The sequence below is a fragment of the Leptinotarsa decemlineata genome, unplaced genomic scaffold (genome assembly GCF_025532065.1).
Source record: "Leptinotarsa decemlineata unplaced genomic scaffold, Ldec_3_MD MMD2_P_RNA_scaffold_5, whole genome shotgun sequence".
Lineage (NCBI taxonomy): Eukaryota > Metazoa > Arthropoda > Insecta > Coleoptera > Chrysomelidae > Leptinotarsa > Leptinotarsa decemlineata.
In genome coordinates, this window is record NW_027412532.1 from 19727531 (window position 1) to 19750890 (window position 23360).

Genomic DNA, 23360 nt, shown 5'->3' on the forward strand with positions numbered 1-23360 from the left:
AAAATACCTCCAAAGAAGTACCCATAAAAATATTACCAAACAGCAAAGGCTCTAAAGTCACACACCTCCGAGTTCACACTGACATAGAACTTTAAAAAAATGTGAAAACCGACAAAAAGAGAGCAAACAATATCAATGTGAGTACGTGGTCAGGAGAAAATCAATGAAAACAAATGAGGAAAGAATAACGAATAGGAAAGTGTAGAATAAAGTGTCAAGACTAAGACAAGCCAAAAGGGTTGATCACTCATCACCAGGATCTAGACATAAGGAAGACTTGAGATTAGTGGAAGGACTTTTCGAAAAATTATATCCTTTAGCGATAGTGACGTGACTGGGTGAAATTTCACCCAGTCAATAACTTGAACAAGGTTGTGTTAGAAATACCTTGAGAATCGTAGTTCTTGTAGTTAAGAATGAAGAATTCAGAATCCCTGCGACCTATGAAAATCTTAATTGATTAACTCCACTGCCACGAACATATTAGGCAAAATGAAGCTCGTTTTGAAATGAAAATCTTATGGGTTCAGAAACATAAAATTGTAAAGTTAGTAACTATTGAATACTTTTCATAAATGCTTACTTCATTCAGAGTAATTCAAATGTTTGTTACAATGACTGTAATAGATACATGAGAAAAGTTATTGTGAAATATCCAAAATGAAATATTGAAATATTGATAGTTCATCAATACGAGTAGAAATAACATTGAAATAATTTAGATAAAAATCAATTCAATTGAAATTATTCTATATAGTCTATTCATTTCAGAGGATACCAAATTTGGAAAACTTTTTAGTTGTCAAAAATTTTCATGAAACACTTTAATATCATACTGTAGTGTCATTTGAATCATTCTGAATAAATAATTGTGACGTTATACATGAACAAATACAATGAGCATTCCAGCAATTAACAGCAATGAATAAAAAAAAAAAGATTATACATCTGGAGTCGCAGAAAAACTGGCACACCTCAATGGGGGTGCTAAAAATTTATATATAGTTTATGGAACTTTGTAACTTTTGATTTACACATCACAACTGAGAATGGTTTCAAAATAGGCTACACGAATTATCAATAAAACTTCATCAGTACGCCACTCTCCGAAACTTGTACATCTACATCAAAATGCCGTTCAAATGTTTGTGACTGATATTATTAAAATTAAATGTATCATAGACTTTGCCGCTGGTTTGGAATTTTCTGTAATTGGAATTTCATTTAAATAATGTCAAGAACAGAGTAGATAACATTTCATTATACAGGAATAGCGTGATAATAATTGGAAATCTGTTTATTGACATTTGCACATTTCATCTTCAACTCAACGAGTACAATTTTGTTATGAAAAAAATTGTCCCTGATTACCTATCTATGTCAAAAAAGTTTCTGAACTTATACCAGAAAAATACTAGCAAATGTGGATCATCTTTTTCTTTTTTTTTCTTTTTTGTTTAAGGAAAAAACAAAAGCACTACAAAAATCTTTAAGGCGCTGTCAGAGCGGTGCCTGGTGCCATCTGGAAAAACGTTCTCAGGAAGTTTATTTCACATAATCGCAGTTTTCCAGATGAAAGAGTTCTTGAACAGTGAAGTTCGAGGTGTACTGAGTTGAACCTGAAAACTATGACCTGCAACGTCACGTGCAACATCACGTGGGAACATCAAGTGCAACCTTGATAGGTTGATGAAATCCAGCAACTTCAGGGTATTTTTGGGGGCAGAGTTGCATACATGAGAGCAATATTCCAAAAAAAGTCTGATCTGACGTTTATAAATCATCAAAAGTTGCTGAGGTGTCTACAGTTTTCTGGTGTTCCAGTGTTGCAAGCTTTCGAGAAGCAGCCTTTGCAATTCTAGCGACATGATTGTTCCAAGACATATTGGTGTCCATTTTAACCCCCAACAGACTTACCGGAGCAGAAAGCGGAATTGTCTCCTGACCTGACATTATTATATCCGGTTCGGATAAATTTATCTTTTTGGAGAAAACCGATGCCTGGGTTTTTGTGGCATTAAATTGAACCTGGTTACTTTCACCCCAATTCGAAATCACTTCTCCATCATCATTAAGATATGCAACCTCTTGTGCCTCCATAGCCGATCCAGATGGATCTGATGGTGATAAGTAGTTTCCACAAATTCGATACTTTTCTACTGAAAATATTATATTTCAGTAAATCTAATCTATATACTTAGAATGCTGATGATGGTAATACAGGATTCTTAATACCGAATTATAACGGTATATCAAACCGAAACCGCATATGATTAACATGCAGACAGCAGTTGCCCAACTGGTGGAAACCTTCTTTCAGATTAAGCATGTGATATTGACCAGGAGGTGTCAAGGTGGTAAACAAACCTTGACGAATTCTGACAAGTTTTCGATTCAGATGTTTTATCGTGAGGAAAACAAATACCAAGTGTTTGGTTTAGTTTTGGTTTTCGAAATTGTTAAATAACTTATTGTGTATCTACAAGAGTGATTACATAACGTCACTCTTTCTGCAGCTCTGGAATGGTACTTTGTTCAACTGGCTTTCAAATCAGTGGAACAGTTTTGGTTACCAAGCTCGGACAGCCTTGGGAAAAACGTCCTAATATCTTTATATTCATAATCATGCTTCATGGAGCAAGGAAATCCTTAACGATTTTACAGACTCTATTCAGAAATATTCCTTTTTCAGAAATCCACGCCCTTCATATTGACAGGAGTAGTCTAACTTCAGAAGAGATGAGCTCTTCTTTGGAGATGCATCCAGTCACATCTAGTCGGTACAGCTATACCCTATTTACAGGGTGTGAATGAATAAATGTAAAACATTTAAGAAGGTGATTCCTTATCGAAAAAAAGATAGGATCTGCCATATAAAGAAATTTCATTGGAGCATCCCTTGTTAAGATACAGCCCCTTAAAGGGTGAACATAAAATTTGTATACCAAATTGTTTTCACAAGCACTAAAAAAGTTACAATATTGAAATTTACCTGACGTTTTGTACTACCGAAAAGACACTTAGCCAAAAATGTATTTGATTTACCCCATGGTTGTAAGGGGTGGAAAACGCAACCCCTAAAATGTATTTCCAATGTAACTTTTTGTCTTATTATTTGTTCACCATTTAAAAATTCATTTCCGATGGCCTATTTCATTCTAAACAAAAATGTCTCTTGAGTTTTTTGCCCAAAATAAACCAGTTCGCAGCAAAAAATTATTTAAGAACAAATACAGAGATACATCGTCATAAATGCGAAAATACGAAATTAATCTATCTAGTAGATTCTAGTAGAATTCACAAACTGACGCTATCAGTTTGTGAATTTTCGGAATTGAATTGATACTAATTGTGTGTTGCTGTTCTATTCTTAATTTCTTACTTTAATAATTCACTTGTTATTAAAATGGCATACACAAATATGATATGCATTACGTTTGCGGTCTGTCGCAGGGGAATGGGTTAGAAGCTTCTAGAAGATATGCTGAAATGTATCCTGAACGGCAGCATCCTTCACATAGAATATTTGCTCGACTTCATCAACGATTACGAGAATATGGTTCATTCGACAAAAGAACGCAGGATTGTGGTCGCCATCGAGAAGTACGAACACCACAGCTCGAGGAAGCAGTACTTAATTTGATTGAAAAACAACCTACTGCCATTACTAGAAAGATTGCTTTCCAGCTAAATGTTGATCATATGACGGTATTTCGAATTTTAAAGAAACAACTCTTATACCCTTACCATCTGCAACGAGTACAGGCACTGTTACCGCGAGACTTACCGAACCGTCTTGAATTTTGCAGTTGGATGCTGGAAATAATTAGAAGAAATTGTGACTTTCTGAAGACGATAGAATTCAAGACGAATGTAGTTTTTCTCGGGACAAGATTATTAATTTTCATAATTACCACATATGGGCTGATGAAAACCCTCACGCTATTGTCGAAACTAACAATCAAGAACAGTTTTCTCTTAACGTGTGGCTCAGAGTTATTGGGGATGATTCAATTGGGCCTCATTTTCTACCTCCTCGATTAAATAGTGAGGCATACGTTCAATTTTTAGGAGAAATGCATCCAGTACTGCTAGAGGAAGTTCCTTTGGGCGTCAGAAGGTATATGTTTTTTATGCATGATGGGGCTCCCGCCCATTTTGGTCAAGTAGCACGTCAGCATTTAACTGAAACATATGCAAATCAGTGGATAGGTCGAGGAGGACCACAGAACTGGCCCGCTCGATCCCCGGATCTCCATCCTCTCGATTTATCTATTTGGGGCCATTTACCGCATTTGATTTATCGTACTCCTGTTCACGATGTAGAGGACTTATGAAACCGCATCATCGATGCGTGCAGGGTAATGAAAGGGACTCCAGGAATATTTGAGCGAATACGTGGTTCAATGCGCCGACGTCTAGACGCATGCGTGATATCTGAAGGTAGACATATTGAACAATTACTATGACTTCTACATGTTGTGTGTTTTGTTATTGATAAATTGATTTTGTTTATTGCCCTTTAATGCAGGTACTAACTACAAAATAACAATAAATTCAGTTCGCATTTATGACGATGTATCTCTGTAGTTGTTCGTAAAATAATTTTTTGCTGCGAACTGGTTTATTTTGGGCAAAAAACCCAAGAGACATTTTTTGTTTAGACTGAAACAGGCTATCGGAAATAAATGTTTAAATGGTAAACAAATAAAGACAAAAAGTTACATTGGAACATTTTAGGGATTTAGTTTTCTACCCCTTACAACCATGGGTAAACCAAATAAATTACTGGCTAAGTGTCTTTTTGGTAGTACAAAACGTCAGGGTAATTTCAATATTGTAACTTTTTCACTGCTTGTGAAAAAAATTGTTATACAAATTTTATGTACCCCCTGGGCTGTATCTTAACAAGGGATGCTCCAATGAAGTTTCTTTATATGAAAGATCCTATCTTTTTTCCGATGAGAAACCACCTCCTTAAATGTTTTACACTTATTCAGTTACACTCTGTATAACCACTTTGTTTTTCCCGATACTCCTAACGTTCAGATATATTTTAGTTTATGCTGATAAATCAGTTAATTTGGCATGTGATCCTTCTGGTCAAATGGCAGGAGTGAAATTCTGCCAAATACTGAAAACCTGATTTGGTCTGCGGCGGCAGGCACAGAGTATGTGCTGTGTTGCAGGCGCTGCCTGCAGCGTCCTCTCAATCTATCTATACCATTAGTAATTGCAACTGCCGTTACAGAAGTTTCGTCCTATAAGGACATTTTCAAAAGAAAACAAGACTGGTTTCTTGCAATCGTTACACAAACATGAACCATACGGTCGCACTGGGCCTATAATACGGTCGCACTGGGTAGTTCGAGGTCTTAGTCTGGGCCTTCTACGGTATAGACCTGCGCCAGAACCGGAAGGTGTTTTTAATCTGTGTATGAACCAATAGCAAACTGTGAACCAATAGCAAACTCGGAGGATCCAGACCTCTCTAGTAGAGATTAAAACACGTTTCAGTTGACTGTTGGAGGTATTAGTCGGAAGTCATTCCTAGAAAGCTGTGACTTTCAATATACACCAGTAATCTGCTTCGTTTCGCATAAACCTGATTTTGTGAAATTAGCAATATTATGATTCCTTATTTTTTGACAAAACACAAACACAAGCACCACTCTCAGAGCAGTGCTAGTAAGAAAGTAACGATTCACATTGGATTCGAATATCTGGATATCAAATCCATTTCGAAAAACGTTCATAGGAAGTTTATTCCAAATGAAAGCAGTTCTCCAAATGAAAGAGTTCTCAAAGAACTGAGTTCGAGGTGTTTTGAGTTGAACCTCAAAACGATGAGCAGCCACAGTCCGTCTGATATGTACCGCTCTTGGTGGAATCAAATGTGCCAAGTCACTTGAACACTTCCTGTGAAATTATCCATAGAAGAAAGACAAATCTCCAACCTTTCTTCGATGTTCCAGGCTACCAAGGTTGCACGTGATGTTCGCGTTTCCAATCAGGCAGATAGCTTTTTTTTGGATGCAATCCAGCAACTTCAGAGTATGTTTGGGGTTCAAACACATGGCACAACCAACACATGGTGGTGCCCTGAATTGGAACACCTCAGGAAGACAGCGAGAACGACCTTCCAACAAGGCAAAACGTACAAGACTCGAAGAGGACTGGGGTATATATCAAGCCAACCTCAGAGAGTTCAAAAAAGTCTGCAAACGAAAGCAAAGAGAAACCTGGAGAGCCAGTGAGGCAGTCGAAGACTTCCCATCAGCTTCTAGGCTACATAAGGCACTCTCAAATGACCACCATAAGAGTATCGGCATCCTGACGAGGAAAATGGCGACAAAGGCGCCAACCTCCAGGAGAGAGCTGAGATTCTTATGAAAACTCACTTCCCATGTTCTGTCTTTCCTGGAACGACGAACTGGACGGATGTACCAACAACACCCTCACAATACGACTGGCAATATGCTAGTACAGTAATTGATGAGAACAAAATAAGATGGGCTATATCGGGCTTTTCCCCCTTCAAGTCACTAGGACCTGACGGTATAAGACCAGCCTTACTTCAGTGGGGAATGGACACTCTTATGCCGCACCTAGTTGAAATATTCAGAGCCTCTCTAGCTCTGAGGTATATTCCCAGTAAGTGGAGAGAAGTAAGAGTAGTATTTATACCCAAACCAGGTAGGATGGACTACACCCTACCAAAAGCATTCCGACCAATTAGTCTCACATCGTTTTTCTTAAAAACCATGGAGAGGCTATATGAGCGGTACATAAGAGATAAAGTACTTGTTCACAACCCACTTCATCCAAATCAGCATGCATATAGTCCGGGAAAGTCTACTGATTCGACCCTTCACCATGTGGTTGGTAGAATTGAGAGATCATTGGACAACAAAGAATCCACCCTGGGTATATTCATAGATATCGAGGAGGAGTTTGATAAAACAACCTTTCCAACAATTACCCAGCAACTACACTCCAGGAATGTACCCCTGGTAGTCGGAGAATGGATACTCCAGATGCTCTCTAGTAGAGCAATGAGTATTATTGTAGAAGACATCACAGTGAAAGGACTGGTCATGAGGGGATGTCCACAGGGAGGGGGCTTATCACCCCTTCTCTGGAACATAGTTCTGGATACCCTAATTAATCACCTTAACAAAAATGGATTCTACACAATTTCATACGCAGATGACATAGTTATCTTGCAGACCGGCAAATTTGTAAACACACTGTGCGATAGAGAGCAGAATGGGCTCAAATTAATAGAAACATGGTGTAAGGAACACTCACTGTCGATCAATCCCAAGAAGACTGAGATGGTCCTTTTCACCAGGAGAAGAAGTTTAATGGGCTTAAAACCTCCCGAAATCTTCAAAAGTAAACTAAACTTCTCTGAAGAGGTGGAATACCTTGGTACTATCCTCGACAAAAAGCTAACGTGGAACTCTCATCTACAGAGTAGAGCAAAAAGAAAATACGTGGCTTATGAACAATGTCGGAGGACAGTGGGACGCGCATGAGGTCTTTCACCCCGTGTGGTCACCTGGATCTACACTGCAATAATAAGACCTATGTTAACGTATGGAGCCACTGCATGGGAACCGAAAGTTCTACAAGCAACGGCCATCCAAAAATTATATCAAATGCAGCGACTGGCTTGTTTAAATATCACAGGAGCCATGGGAACAACTCCAACCGCCTCTGCTGCAGGCAACAAGTGATGCAATTGAACCCAGGTTTGTGTTTAATAAACCCTACAAAATACAAATTAAGCAGAACACAGAGTTAGATAATACAAATGCAATATGGATTTATAAAGACGGCTCAAAAACCAAAGAAGACTCAGGATGTGGAGTGTACTCCAGATCATTAAGCCTAAGGATTAAGTGGGGAATGGGAAAAAATACCAGCGTGGTCCAAACAGAACTGGCTGGTATCTCAATCGCCAGAAAAGAAATAACCAAGAAAGGAATTTCTAGCAAAAGCATAACAATTTGCAGTGATAGCAGACAAGCACTATTAGCCTTGAACAGACAGCGTGTTACCTCAGGGCTAGTACTAGAGTGCCACCAAGATTTAGCCAAAGCCACGGTAGATAATAACATTATTCTGAGGTGGATTGAAGGGCACGACAGGAGTAAAGGTAATCGAATTGCCGACTCTATAGCCAATGAAGCGGCTGGACTAAGAATTTTAGGACCCAGTGTCACCCACGGCCTAATTATTTCGACAATTGCGGAACTAGTCAAATGTCAAACCCATGCTCAATCCTTAAAGAGATGGGATGGAATCAAAAGATGTAATCTTGCCAGGATCACCTTGGGCGATCCTGGAAAGCTGACGCCGAAAAAATATCTGGCGATGACTAGGAAAAATCTACGCCTTACAGTAGGATTTCTGACTGGCCACTGTCAACTAAGGAAACACCTCCATAATATGGGGCTAGTGGACACACCTCTATGCAGGATGTGTGAAAAGGAAGGCATGTCCTGTGCGAGTGCCCGGAGTTATTGTCAATAAGGGAGTGTGTGTTCGGCGAGTCTTGGCCTACACCTGCCGATATAAAGGAGATGTCTCCTAGCGATCTGTCCACCTTCCTGGAAAGGACAGGATGGACGACGACCTAGGAGGACAACTCCTCGGGAGGATGTACAATGGGTCACATGTGGCCTAAGTGCGTGGGCTTATATTTACCCTCCCTACTTTACAGATACAGATGTTTGGGGACAGAGCTCCATACACGAGAACAATAAGTCGTCTATACAGACTCTTTCAGAAAGATGTGTAGAAGTAGACGTGATTCCTAGATTTCCTGGATCGCTGACAGTATGCTGAAGAAGGTGTTGGGTAAACTCAGGCAAATTCCAAAAAATAGCCTCGTTTAAACCGTTTGCTGTAAAGCTTCCGGCCATCAGGCAATTGTCTATTTTGAGAATTATTCGTTTCAATAATTGTCTTTGATATAATTACCAAGATACCGCTGATGAAACACTCAGTATACCTACACGTATCAGTCACAGCTTTCGGAAAATCCCATGAACAGCCAAACTTAAATCCCTACTCTCCCGCATCATGTGACCGTATCCAAAATAATCCCAAATCAAGCTCCGTTATCCACGAACCTGCATGGAAATGGAGATCCACAACTCCCGCTAAGGGTGCATTAATCTCATCATCGTCGGGAAGGTGTGTCGCACCTCGAGCACATTGTCGGAGGCCGTTCGGCCTTGCATAGGCAGATTACGGACTCTGATTAAGGTACACAATGCGTCACGGTAGACAATGGTAGGGTTTTTGCGAAGGGTGGCCATTTCAATGCCACGCGAATTGATTTTGGGCATTGGCGGTTAACGAAGGGCGTTCGTCCGTGATGAATTCGTCTTTAGATGCGAACGAGTTTGAAATATTGAATTGTATTATATGGTATCCGGAATTGTATTATAATGTGAGAACAACTACAACTATAGAAAAGAAATGAAATTACATAATATAAACAAATTTAAAAAATATTTATGATTTAGGAGAAGCAAAGGACCAATATTCAATATAGTTAAATAAAAACATTTCGGTTGAAAATTGCAAATTTGTTATAATAATAAATACAATCAATGTTCATGCAAGATGTTTCAAATTCGATCCTCACCATTGGGATCTCGGAAACTATGAGAGATACGAAGATGGTTAAATTGGGGCAAAGTTGCGCATTTACCTGACTAACAATATGCCATTGGGAAAGTTCTGAAATTCCGAGTATATTCGGAAATATCCAGAAAAAACTGAAATTTCGGAAATTATTTTTACTTTTTTCTGGTTTTATTTCTCGAAGGATTGGAAAATAAATTGCACTTTTCACAATGCTACTTTTTCCCTGCTACATAATGCTGTTTTCAGATTTGCTACATTGTGTTCTTTTCAATAAAAGTTATTAATATGTAGATTAACATGAACCCGGGGAAATCCACACGTCAAATTTTCTCCGAATAACTTGAACATAGTTTGATGTGGTTGTCGTCTTTCGGGATACAAGTTTAAATACATTTCTGATATCCTAACACTGTTTCTATCGTATTTATAATAAATATGTATCACATCTCTTCTTTCTTCATTCATAGGCTTCATTCGTAGAGTTTTCACCAAAAATTCAATGACTTGTACAATAACAAAATGTCTTTGAGTGTAACGAATTGAAAGTCAAATTTGGAAACATAAAAGTGCAATTTATTTTCGAATCCTTCGAAAAATAAAGCCAGAAAAAATAAAAACCATTTCCCGAAATTTCTGTTTTTTCGGATATCTCCGGATATACTCCGAATTTCAGAACTTCCTCAACGGCATATTGATAGTCAGGTAAATGCCTATCTTTGCCCCAATTCAACCATCTTCGTATCTCTCATAGTTTCCGAGATCCCAATGGTGAGGATCGAATTTGAAACACCCCGTATATTCTGAAAGAGTCGAAAGCCATTTTTTTTTCACATATTCATATAATATACTCTTGAACAGTTGTAATTCGAGATATGAAATTGAATTGCATTCCTAATGCTCAGGTGCAAAAAAACAAATGAAACAATTGATACAAATGATTTTTTTGATTGAAAACCCCGTTTATATTTTTTCTGGTGGAAAATTATTCGATTTAAATTAAAAATGATATCACAATATTTTGTGTAGTAAAAAATAATGAAGTTATGAGAGTTGCGTAACAAATGAAGAGTTTTTGGGAGTTTACTATCAAAAATATTCAGGACACTACTCAATGACTCCGTTACTACTTGAAGCTGTTTATGAAGGAGATGAAAGTATCAACGTCAATTACTATTTTATCCTTAGGATTATCGAATATGGTATTTGTGTAAAAAATAGAGCAATTCCTAATGAAAGGTAAACTCTGGCGTAGAATAAACACGCATGGATATCTTAAATGAAATTAATAAAAACTCTTTTGTCTGAATACCACTGGAAAATTTTATTTCTAGACCGGTTTCGTGTTTGAGTATAAAATAATGGGATCAAACCCGAAACCGGTCGTATAAATAAAATTTTCCAGTGGTATTTAGACAAAAGAGTTTTTATTCATTTCATTTAAGTGATCATGAATTACCATAAAGTAAACAAGTCATCAATCACACATATACGTATGGATATGGAAGAACTGTTCAAAAGCCAATATTTATGGAATATAAATGTATGTTTCTGATGTCTTCTGGCTGACAAAAATGGTGAAGACAAAATTTGTGAGAGTTCTAAAATTAATGGATTTGTTTAACGTGACATAATACGTATAACTATCAAATTCACTGTCAAGTACGTACTTAATCACTCGATTCCTATGATTTTCTGAGTGAAATACCCTACATTTTTCTAATAACGAGAAAGTTGACATGCTTTTCATGACTGTGATAGGAAAAATATTTTTTGTAGATGGCTACTCAGAAAACAAACATCGTCAGGATAATGAAATCTGTAGTGAAATTATATAACTTTTCTTATCACCAATTGTTACTCCTTGGCAAAAACAACTTGCTATAGTCATGAGAAATTAGAATTTAAACTTTCTATGTTTTTTACCAAAGAAACTGCAGTAACGTTTAGTTACAAATAAAAGGGGTAAAAATATAGAAAGTTTTAATTCTCATTTTTCATGATGATTTCCTACCATCTATGAATGCATTACAATATTATATTCATCATATCAAAAACCTTGCAGAAACAAACATTCGCATTTCTTGTTGTTAATTTGATTTATCAAATTTATCAAGACCTGATATAGGTATATATCTGTACCAGTACAAGAAACTATTAGTTAACTGATTATTATGGATTTCATACTCTGTTGTCCATGAAAATTTTAGCCAGCAAGGGGTTCCAAATTATTAGTCCTTCGGTGCATGAATAAAATACTTCGCCAAACTGGAAATAATTTGGAGATAGACAAATAGTAAGTAAATCTGAAATTTTCTGTTTCATCAGTGGATTTATGTGGTTTTTTTCTAAGAGACACTCAACCAGTTCAATTGTTTCAATTGTCGGAATACTGGGAAATACATTTTGGACATCAAACGATAATAATTTTGCGTTATCAGGAAGAATTACTTTTTTAATATTATACATTTTGGCTTGAAAAGAATGCGTAAACGTAGCTTACAGAACGAATAATACTTAGTCTAAGTAAACAATAAAACAAAACTTTGGTGTCAGATGGATCAGGAGTACATAAGCTGGCTTGTGGGTCTTGCCCAAAACTGTAAATATACATGTTCTCCCCCAAACAGGGAGAACATTTTCCCAAAAAATTAAAGAATATGGAAGTAGTTTTGTAAATAGTAAAATCAATTCCACATTTGCAAACCAACTTTTAGCTGAAGGACATGAGTTCAATCATGAATACGACGTGTTACATTTAGAAGAGGGGAGTTTCAAACTAAATCTTCTAGAATGTTTAGAAATCAATAGATTCAGTTATTGGGGTAATTTACTGAATGATCGATTAGAATTGGAATAACTACCCGTTACTGAATATTTTGTCAAATGAGGAAACTGGGATATAAGCTCATGTAATTTAATTTATCACAAACTTAGGTAAAACTCAGGTACTTGAAATGAAGGTGCTTCAAATTGTAAAAATTGGGTATATTGAGCATTGAGTATGTATAATATAGTTAGTAAAAACACGCCCGAAGAAGCCAGTGTATGGCGAAAAACGTGTTGCGTTTTTGTAAAATTGTTTAGTGAAAATCTCACAATAATGTGTTTTTTGAATACGGTAGTTATGGATTTTCATCAAGTATCGGCCAATTCCATCTGTTATTGAAACTATTATATATTATGTTCGTGTGATTGAAAAATATTTATTCAATAACAAAAAATTGAATCATTACGATTGGGATTATTTTACCTAACTGAATAGTGTTGTATGTTGTAGTGATGACAGATTTTTGTAAAACAATAATTACTTACTGATAATTACATAAAGATTCAATTTTCAGTAGTAATCTCAATTAGGGATTATTTCACGATTTTTGGCATTTTCCTTGGTAAATATTTCTTAATTTGAAAATTTTGGATACTATGATACTATGAAGAATACGTTAATGTGACTCTCAATGTCAGCATGATCTGTGCGAAGTAGTTTATGTTGGGGATTGAATGTAAGATTCTGACAGTATTTCTTCTATATATTACATGAAATGAAAGAATCGGTGTTTGAAAGGACACAAATACTAAACAGTCTGAATTTTATCAAACGATCAAAACAGATTTGCAAATGTTTTAACTCGGATGATAGTATCACGAACCCAATTTAGGGGATGTTTACATATCAAAATGGAAAACCGTACCTAAATTCGCAATGATGCATATACATTCATTAATAACCTCTTTCATTTAATCGAGATCCACTTGTCAAACAACAGTGGCCGAGAGCCATTAGGTGCACTCTATGTTGGGTATCAAGATACATAAAAAGAGGAGTGGTATCACAACGACAGCTCATCCGTTCATGTTATGAGATGAATGATGAATTAATTCATTATTATAAAGGGGTATATTTTCAAGAGAGATACATTTTTTGGAAAGAAGGGTTTTAGATTTCTACTCCAACATTTTTATACAAAAAATGAGGAAAACTTCCAGAAGGAGGAAGAAAGCAAACAATTTCGAAAAAAGCTCTTTTCCAAAAACTATCTCTCCTTAAAATCTATTCCTTTCGAAATGAACAAAATTTTCATAGCTGGAATTAAATCAAATAAGCGTATGTATGAAAATCATTGACAGCAGTAAATGGTAATTCCTTTTTGACCATAGTTTTGACCAACTCATCAACAACCAAGTCAAAACAAAGAAAGCATTTTCTGATTAACCATATCTTCAACAAATGTGTGTCGCCTCTGTTTGGAAAATGATGAAACAACAAAGCACATATTTTGTGCCCGCCCCGCTGGGGACCGAATCAGATTTTCAGAGTTTGGTAGAGCCGTGTTTTTACCATCTGACCTGAAAGACCACTCACCATAAAAACTAATCGGCTTCGATAAGAGCTGGGTTTATTTGGTCGAGTGTGAATAGGTGTGAGCCACAATAAACCCTTGCGGGTTGTGGTGGAAGGTCGAATAGACCCACTTGCTTTTGACCTAATTCAACCTATTACATATACATGGTCACTTTTTGATGAAAAAAATTAGTATCCATAAGAAAAATGTTTTCTATATCTTGTCACTGGGATGATCAACAATACTAATATTGAAAATGTTACAAAACCCATAAAATAGAACGTCGTAACGCAACTTGGATTGGAATCTTTCAATTTTTGATTTTCATTTTTGTTAATATTTTGATTTTTTAAATTTTCAGCTTGTATTAATATTTCAATTTTTTTTGGTTGTTGCTTGTATATTATATATTGTAATTTCAGTGTTTTGTTCAATAAAATTGTTATTTATCGGTTAATCTTTTTAATTTTTTGTTACAGATTCTTTCAGGGATTGCAAATCAATTCAAATCATATCAAACAATGGAAGTCCGAACTGATGAAATACACCACGAAACATTGTCAACCACCTTCAAACAAACGTTTTCTTCTTTATTTGAAAGAAATCCATCCTGAAAATACTCACGATTCATTATTAAAAGTTATTCAAAATTGAATGATATAATTTTTTTTGTGACACAATAAAAGGAATGGTTCAACTTCTTTCAGTAAAGACAAAACGATCAAAAACTTCAAAAAGTACTGCAGTATAATTAAAATGAGAAACATGGTTCAATTGATAAAAAAATTGATCTAAGTTCATTCGTGTAAATGGAGTTGATACCAAAAAAACTGCTTTTGAAATTCCTTAATAATGAATGTAATACTAGAGATAGCTTTTTATTAACAGTTAATAGAGTTATTAAAAAAAAACGAATATGAAATACTAGTTACGATTTGTTCCAAATATATACGATGTCTACTAATCTATAGTTCACTATAAATCATTTAATGTGAAATACCGCGCTACTGTATAATTTTGCCAAACAGCAGCTATTAGTACTTTTTTATTTGTGTTCAACTCACACGCTACTTCAAAGTTCAACCTGTAGCGGGGGTAGCTTTCACCCTGGGGGTGGATGCCACCGCTTTTCGTGGTCCATCAAAGAATAGATTAACTAATTCTAAGCAACTTTTTTTCTATGAAATCTTTTCTTAAAGTCGACATATTTCGACCTATTCGCGGGTGAATATTTCAAATTTTGAACTAATAAACTCACATCCTCAGAAGTTTATTTTCGAATAACACATTGAGTATTTTATAAAAAAAAACTTGGGAAAAACAACAAGAAACATTAAAAATAATGGATGATTTATGGTATTATGGTGGTATTTGTAGACCCAATATGACCGGAGTGATAACTTGCTGAAAGTTGGTTCTTATTCGTCAAATTAGAAAATTGAAAGTTGCAACGAGGAAAATCCCAAAATCAATGCATGTTTGGGGCAAACTCATGGAATAAGAAAACTTAATTTCTGTATTTGAAAAAAGTCTCTAGCATCAAAAATAAGCAAGTTATGACGAAAATAATGGCACTGGATTATTTCAATGCCCCCTCCTCTTTTCTATACTCCTTTGTTCGGTACCTCACCAGGCATCGAACCCCCTGATTGCAGAATGAGTCAGCGACCGTTGGAAGGGACGCTACCTTTTCCTATTAAAGTTACCGGATACTGCAGCATCTGTATGTGCCTACAGATCAAAGCAATCAAGTTGCACTTGTTTAGTTTGTATATACTTTTAGATACACACGTTCGCGCAGGAGTTCCAACCCCTTGTCCCCTTCTTGTTTGATACACACACTACCGTACAGGATGTAAATTTTATTCAAATGTATTCTCGTAAAACAATGTTCTCGAATTATTGTATGGATAAATTTGTCGAACGACTGTGAAGACGGCAATAACCTAATGCTATTCGGAAAGAATGAACATCGATGAATATGCTGAATAAATTTCTCGAAGACTTTTAAGTTTGATTAGGATCAGAATTTCAATACAGATTTAGATTTAATATACAGCAATACAATACAAATCACTTGAAAAAGCTACTGTGCTAGCGAAACATGTGATATATTTTTCAAATAAAGTTTGTATAGATCAAATCGTGAGGTGTAGTTTTTGAAACAATAATACACAATAATTGATACAAGTTCACAAGTAAACAAATAATTGGAATTGAAGCACGCATTATTATTTTAAAACACATTGAACATAAATCTAAGAATTTCAAATGTAAAATTAGGTAAATTAAATGTAAATTAATTGTAAATTAATTAAATGAATAAATAACTACAGGCCCTATAGGGAGGGGAGTCATCATTACAATGGTAAGAAAGGAGAAAAAATGAATAAAAAAGGTATATACAGAAATAATAAAGAAATAACATAGAAAAAGTGTTAAATTCATAGCAATCTTCAGCAATTACAATAGTAAAAGTACTAGAGGTGGAGTGAGGTGGGTGTTATGCGTTAAAATTTTGTTAAGTTTTCTAGAACGATTTTTTCAACTACTATTTTGAATTCTATTTGAAAAATAATCGAATATAGTTGTTTTTGCTATGAATACTATAAAAAAAACTATTTGTTATTTTCAAATATCTCTCTGAAAATATGAATCACAGGAATCAAGTGAATGGATTTTTCAAAATCTTCAATAAACTAAATCATTCCTGGCTCATATAAAATAATACTTTCACACTCTTCAACAGTATTCAGGGTTTCCAATATTCAGTTAACAAGCTATACCTCAATGATAAAAACGATAATTACAGACGTCATCTACCATTACATGTAAGTAACTTCACGTAAAGTGGAACAAGCTGGGTTAGCACCAACCAGAAGAGTAGAACATGAGATAAATGTTCTGGCATGTACTGGACTGAATCTACATTCAAAAAACAGGTACCACCTTTGCAAAGTTCATTTGGTGCACGGTTTTCGGCTCAAAGATTTTGAACAAAAGTTAGTATTTATGGCCTGCCTCCGAGTCATAATACGTAACGATGAAGATGTCATAAAGAGGCTCAAGTAATGAAAGGAGATGGTTACCTCATTGGACTATATTTACCTACACACTGGTGATTAAACATGACCATGACATTTATAGTTTCTGATGAACACCAATATAAGAACGACCAATGGTGATATGGAAATAATATGGTGCACATGGTTACCTAAGATATTGATGCTACATATGCTTAGATGGATAGAAAAGAGGGGTCTAATGCGTTGGCCAATCCGTTCCTCTGATATAACTCCACTAGATTTTTTTCTATAAGGTTGGTCACAAGAAATGTATATCAAGTGCCTTCTGTAGATTAGGAGGATCTGTCATGCATGCCATACCATCATACCGGCTATGATTACATTTCTCTGCACTAGAGAACTCATGAGAAGCTTGTCAGCTTCAGGATCGAACATATTTTGTAAGAAAAAAAAACGAATCAATATAGTTTATTGTATGATTTTCACTATAATTCAATTTAGTGGAGTTTACACAACAGTTGTGTATGTATTACTTCAAGATAGATGTTGACGACGTCTCTCTTGCTGTACTTTCTTTCCATTTTTATCCATTTGATTTTTCCATGTTTACTTCCTTCAGATGCAGCGTAGCTTATGTTATTAGTCATCAAATCGGACGAATCTCGGGAACACTTCTTCTTTTAAACATGGGTTGAAAAACCAAATGTTTTGATTTGAAATGGAACACTTTAGAAATAACTTAAAATACCATAAGGCCAAAAAGCCGATACTGGCTTTCTTCAAAAATTGAATAGAACTGGCCGATACTTCATGAAAATTCATATTGAAAAACTGATCAATACAGTTTATTGTATGATTTTCACTATAATTTTTATAGTGAAAATCATACAATAATAGTATAATAAACTGTATTGATTAGTTTTTTAATATCGAATAGAACTGGCCGTTACTTGATGAAACTCCATATCAAAAAACTAATCAATACAGTTTATTGTATGATTTTCACTATAATTTTTATAGTGATTTTCATTTTCAGATGAAAATCCATATCAAAAAACTAGTCATATGATGGAAATCCATATTAAAAAACTAATCAATACAGTTTAATGTATGATTTTCACTATAAAAATTATAGTATAGAAATTATAGTGAAAATCATACAATAAACTGTATTTATAAGTTTTTTAATATGGATTTTCATCAAGTATCGGCCAGTTTCACTATAAAAATTATAGTGAAAATCATACAATAAACTGTATTGATTAGTTTTTTAATATGGATTTTCATCAAGTATCGGCCAGTTCTATTCAATATTGAAAAACTGATCAATACAGTTCATTGTATGATTTTTACTATAAAAATCATAGTGAAAATCATACAATAAACTGTATTGATTAGATTTTTAATATGGATTTTCATCAAGTATCGGCCAGTTCTATTCAAAATTTTGTAGAGTTTGTGAAATTTTCTTTACAGATTACGAGATATCTATGCATGTGAAAGCGAATTTGGGGAGCTCTGTATATACCTGTCTCTGTGGACCATAATATATATCCACCTCTTAATTCATAAATACCCCACGCCTTTCAAGTATCTTACCCAAAAACCCCATGAATACTTAATCAAAGAAACCTGTTTATTAGCAATCAAGCGAGGACCGAACCCTAACGAACTCGCGGAAACTTCTTTTAGCCACCAGGTTAAGCTCCTAATAAATTCGTAAAACTCCAGCCCAGGATCACCTCGAAGTCAAAGCATCTTTTTTCACTTATCCCGAGATTTTTATTCGCTTTTCGTAATAGCAGCCTCTCAAATATTGACTTCGGGGATCAAACATTTTGTAAAATCTCCCTTCCGACATTCTGAACGACTATACGAGGTACAGATTGCGTAATGAGTTTGAGGTGCCTTTTGCTTCTATAAACAGTAAAACTGTCAGAAAAACTCGATGTACCTAAGTCAATAGGGGGGAGGAAAACGGAATATTATATTGGAATTTGCGTTCTCGAATATTTGGAAAAGAATTATTCTTGAAGTAATGTTTTTATTTTCGAATGACGAAGGGAAAGAGGGGATGAAGAGATAAGGAATTGGTAGAATTCTGAGTGAATTAGGTATTCGGAGAGATGAAACTGAGAGTTGAGAGGAAGTTTAAGTTGGATAAAGATTACTAGAAAACTCAGTAAAACAACAATACTGATGAAACAAATCACAAAATATAGCCTTTTCTCTAGATATTTGTAATCTCAGTGAAATATTGTCAACTAATTGTTTTCGTAGATTCAATTGATAACATTTGCAACAGTTATATACTTCTTGTTGCATAAAAGGTGCTTACGAATTACAAGATACGTCTGCGAAATTGTATTAGGTTGTTTCAAAAGTTCTGTCAGTTTTTATGACTCTAGTTTAAACTGTAACGGTGGGTGAGGTAGAACTCGATATTCTATTCGTTCAGTTTTCTGAGAGTGATTTGTTAATCGTATAGACGGGCGTTTTAGTGGAACAGGATCAGACCTCTTCTGTTGACCAGTACCGACTGCTGCTAACGAAATTTTTGGTACGTCAATTTCCTCACAGTAGGACTCTGCTGTGATGGTTTAGCCCAGATGCAGAAAGTTATAGTGAATCACACCAGCCGCTGAACACAATACAGTATACCCATGGTCTTTTTTTTATGAGCTTTCACCTTCGAGAAGTGCCTGGTTGGCTCATCGTTGTCCAACCATTATCTTGAAAGTTCCCTGTTTTCGTAGATGATTCACTTTGAATCACACGTGGCGATTCGATTCCAAAAGGATCGTTTTGGTGAAGCACCCACTTTTCAAGCCTTTTGACACTTCCAATACGTTTTAACCCATCAAAAACCATATGGAACCTTACCTCTAGTTATTCCGCCATCCGACGCACCATTTGTGATGTGTCAATATTCACCAATATCCCCAACCAACGTCGAACAGTGCGTTCAATAACACTGTCATTGCCAAATGTCTGTTTAATTTTTTGTGCTGTTTTAACAGCGCTTTCGTTCAATTTGAATTCGTAGAGAAAAATTGGCCAAAAATCGCTTAACAACATCAGTAATAAGCTGAAAGGAAGCAAAAATTACACAGTATAATGAATATATATCGAGATATGGCACTACAAAAACACATGATATTAAAACGGAAAAAACCATTGTTACTACTCAATAGATCAATAATAATGCGATTGATGTCTTTCAGACATCACAATATTCTGCTCAACTTATAACTAATTACTCACCCTGTCCCCAATTTTGTTTCCGGTTTCACTTGTTTGTTGATTCTTATAAAACGGCTAAACCGCTAAACTGCTCAACTGCTAAAATACTAAACAATAATGAACATACACCTGAAAGCTGGTAGCTCACTTCCTCGAACTGAACCAATGAAAACAACATAACCAAAAACGAAACCACTCCTTAAAACATATCAACGAAATTACGTGTAAATCTCGCCTAATTCAGAATCAAGATTTTTCAAATGATTTTACCATAGTAACACAAAATCAAGTCATGTTGCTTCTGTGACTTTCTTGTTTAAACTCAATGTATTGTTCTTGTCTTGATGCATTCAGCTGAGAATATTTCAGAAAATAATCTCTATGAATACCACTCAACCTAAAAATGTTCTCTCATTGAATGTTAATTTTTTAAATCTCAAACTTTGATATTTTTGAGCGATACCAATCGAGTAACCAGCAATAGATTAAACCATGCTGTTTACTCTCACTGTATTGCTAAATAACAAAGTTTTCTTTAAAAAAATTAAAATTACCGATGGCGATGGCGCTTCATTGCTCAGACCGCCTTTCTACCCCCGTGCATCGTCCCCGTCCTTTTACAGTAGACGCGACGCGTAATGGTTTACTGCGTTGCGTCAAGTTAATCTTATCGTGATAACTTTTAAATTATTCCTTCAAATTACTTAGTGTAAAGGACGAAGTGTATCTATGTTAAAGACTTAAAATGACAATTGTATCAAATTTTATAAGAATTTGACAGATTTTCTAAAATGTGCAATGTAAAAAAAGAATCCAATTCAATTGTATTTATGGCTCGGTATATTGCATATAGTGGCTACAACATAAGACGTAGATATATGCTATCTTAGATCGTGTTAGGAATCACACGTTAAAAGGTAAGACCTCATTAATCCTTAGCTCGCACAAGTTTCGACTTCTGAGGGTTGTCGTTCGTAGGGGTGCGACAGCTGGTTAACGGAAAAACAGATTTTAAACAGATTAAACAGATCTTCGACTTTTATTCAGAACAATTCAAGATAAACAATCCTACGATACATTATCTGCATGTAACTCCAACGGTATAGGCAGCGCATGCCAAGATAGTTCTCAGGGAGCAAGAATTTTTTCGACTTACTTAATACACTTACCTAATTACACAAAACCTTTGTGAATTGTAGTCTATATGTTATTCTGATATATAAGCTGTATTTATGTAAAGTTTCATCTATATCCGTTCAGTCGTTTAGGAGTGAAAGAGCCACAAACATACATACATACACCCATCCTCACAAACTTTTACATTTATAATATTAGTATAGATTCAATTCAGTTTCTTATATATTCTATTATATATTTTTATCAATATTATCATCATTGAAATTCAAGGAACATGTTAATCAAGTTATCAAAACGATAGCTTACAAAATCAACTATTTAAGATGTTCCCCATATATGAGCCAGTGGTCTAAATTATTAGTCTACAACTCCATAATCCTTCCTTCCATATTTGATTTATTGTTCTACCATTCTGTTTTTTCTCAATCAAAATGAAATAAACAGACTACAAAAGATGCAGAATCGTGCTATGCGAATAATCTTACAATGTTCGAGGATAACACCCATAGCAAATATGTTGTAAACCCTTCAATGGCTACCAGTGAAGAAACTCTTCGAGCACCAAACACTAATTTTTATTTTTGAAATCAAAATTGGATATTTACCTGTATATCTACAGAATGAATTAACTTATGTGGCTGAAATACATGGGCATAATACTAGAAACAGAATCAATATAAAAGTTGAAAAATAGTACACATAATTCTTTATTTTATAAAGGAGTTAATTGTTTTAATGACATCCCACAAGAAATTATAGATAGTGGTTCGATAAATATATTCAAAAGACCATTGAAGGATTTCTTAATGAAAATATAGTATATTCCTATGCATGACTTTCTTATGTAACTTTTTATTTTTACATATGTATTATTAATCAGAATGTTTGTATTTTTTCATATTGATATTATTTCATTTATAATGTGACAATGTATTTACTAATGTGAATGAATTAGTTTTTCAACTAAATAAATATATATAATTGCTTCGAAACTTCGATCACTAAGTGTGAAACTTTATTGACAGCAATTACTAGGTTCGATAAAATTATGACTATCTGAAAAATAAATGAATACTAATCAATGAATAAATTTGTTCAGGTATATTGAGAATGAAATAGAAAAATATATCGTTATAGGTACATCTGAAGTAAATTCATTCATTTTTCAAAAAGTGGACAATCAAAAACCAATAAAAGTTCAGGAAAAATTTACTCTACAATAAAAATTGTCTTCAGACGAATTACAAATTGCACTAGGTACACATGTTTCAAACTATTCATCAAAGGTTTAATGAAAGTTAAATTTTACTCAAGTTCGACCACTTCCACTCAACAATTTAACACACAATATAATTATTTATTATACAGTATTAATGAACATTTAAAATAGACCGATTTTGATGTGAAGGTTTTTGCAATATGTGCATGTGATTAAGACAGAGAGAACTATAATCTGTTTAAAAAAAATCTGTTTTTCCGTTAACCAGCTGTCGCACTCCTACGAACGACAACTCTCAGAAGTTGTATCCAAGTATATCAACAGGAGATCGTCTCCAGAAACAGTAGAAATGGCAACAGTGAACACGGTATTTCTCTCGTGTTATCTTCTGCATCTGCAATGGTTTGATTCGCAATATTCCACAATCTAATTGCATCACGATTTCGTTTTTCACTCCTTATTGTGAACTACACTGTAATGAATATTTCTAACGTTGTTTCTATTATATCATAATATTTATTCAGGTTCGCACAACCACAAATATCATAACCTCACTTCCACTTGAGCTGGTGGAACCTTAAGTGGACGAATATATTCTGCCGTGTTTACACAACAGAAAATAAACTTCGCCCTTCATTTCCATAATATCTTAACCTTAAAATCTGATATTCATGTATTCTTTTGAATGTGGAAATAATAAAGATGATTATATTTATTATTATTATT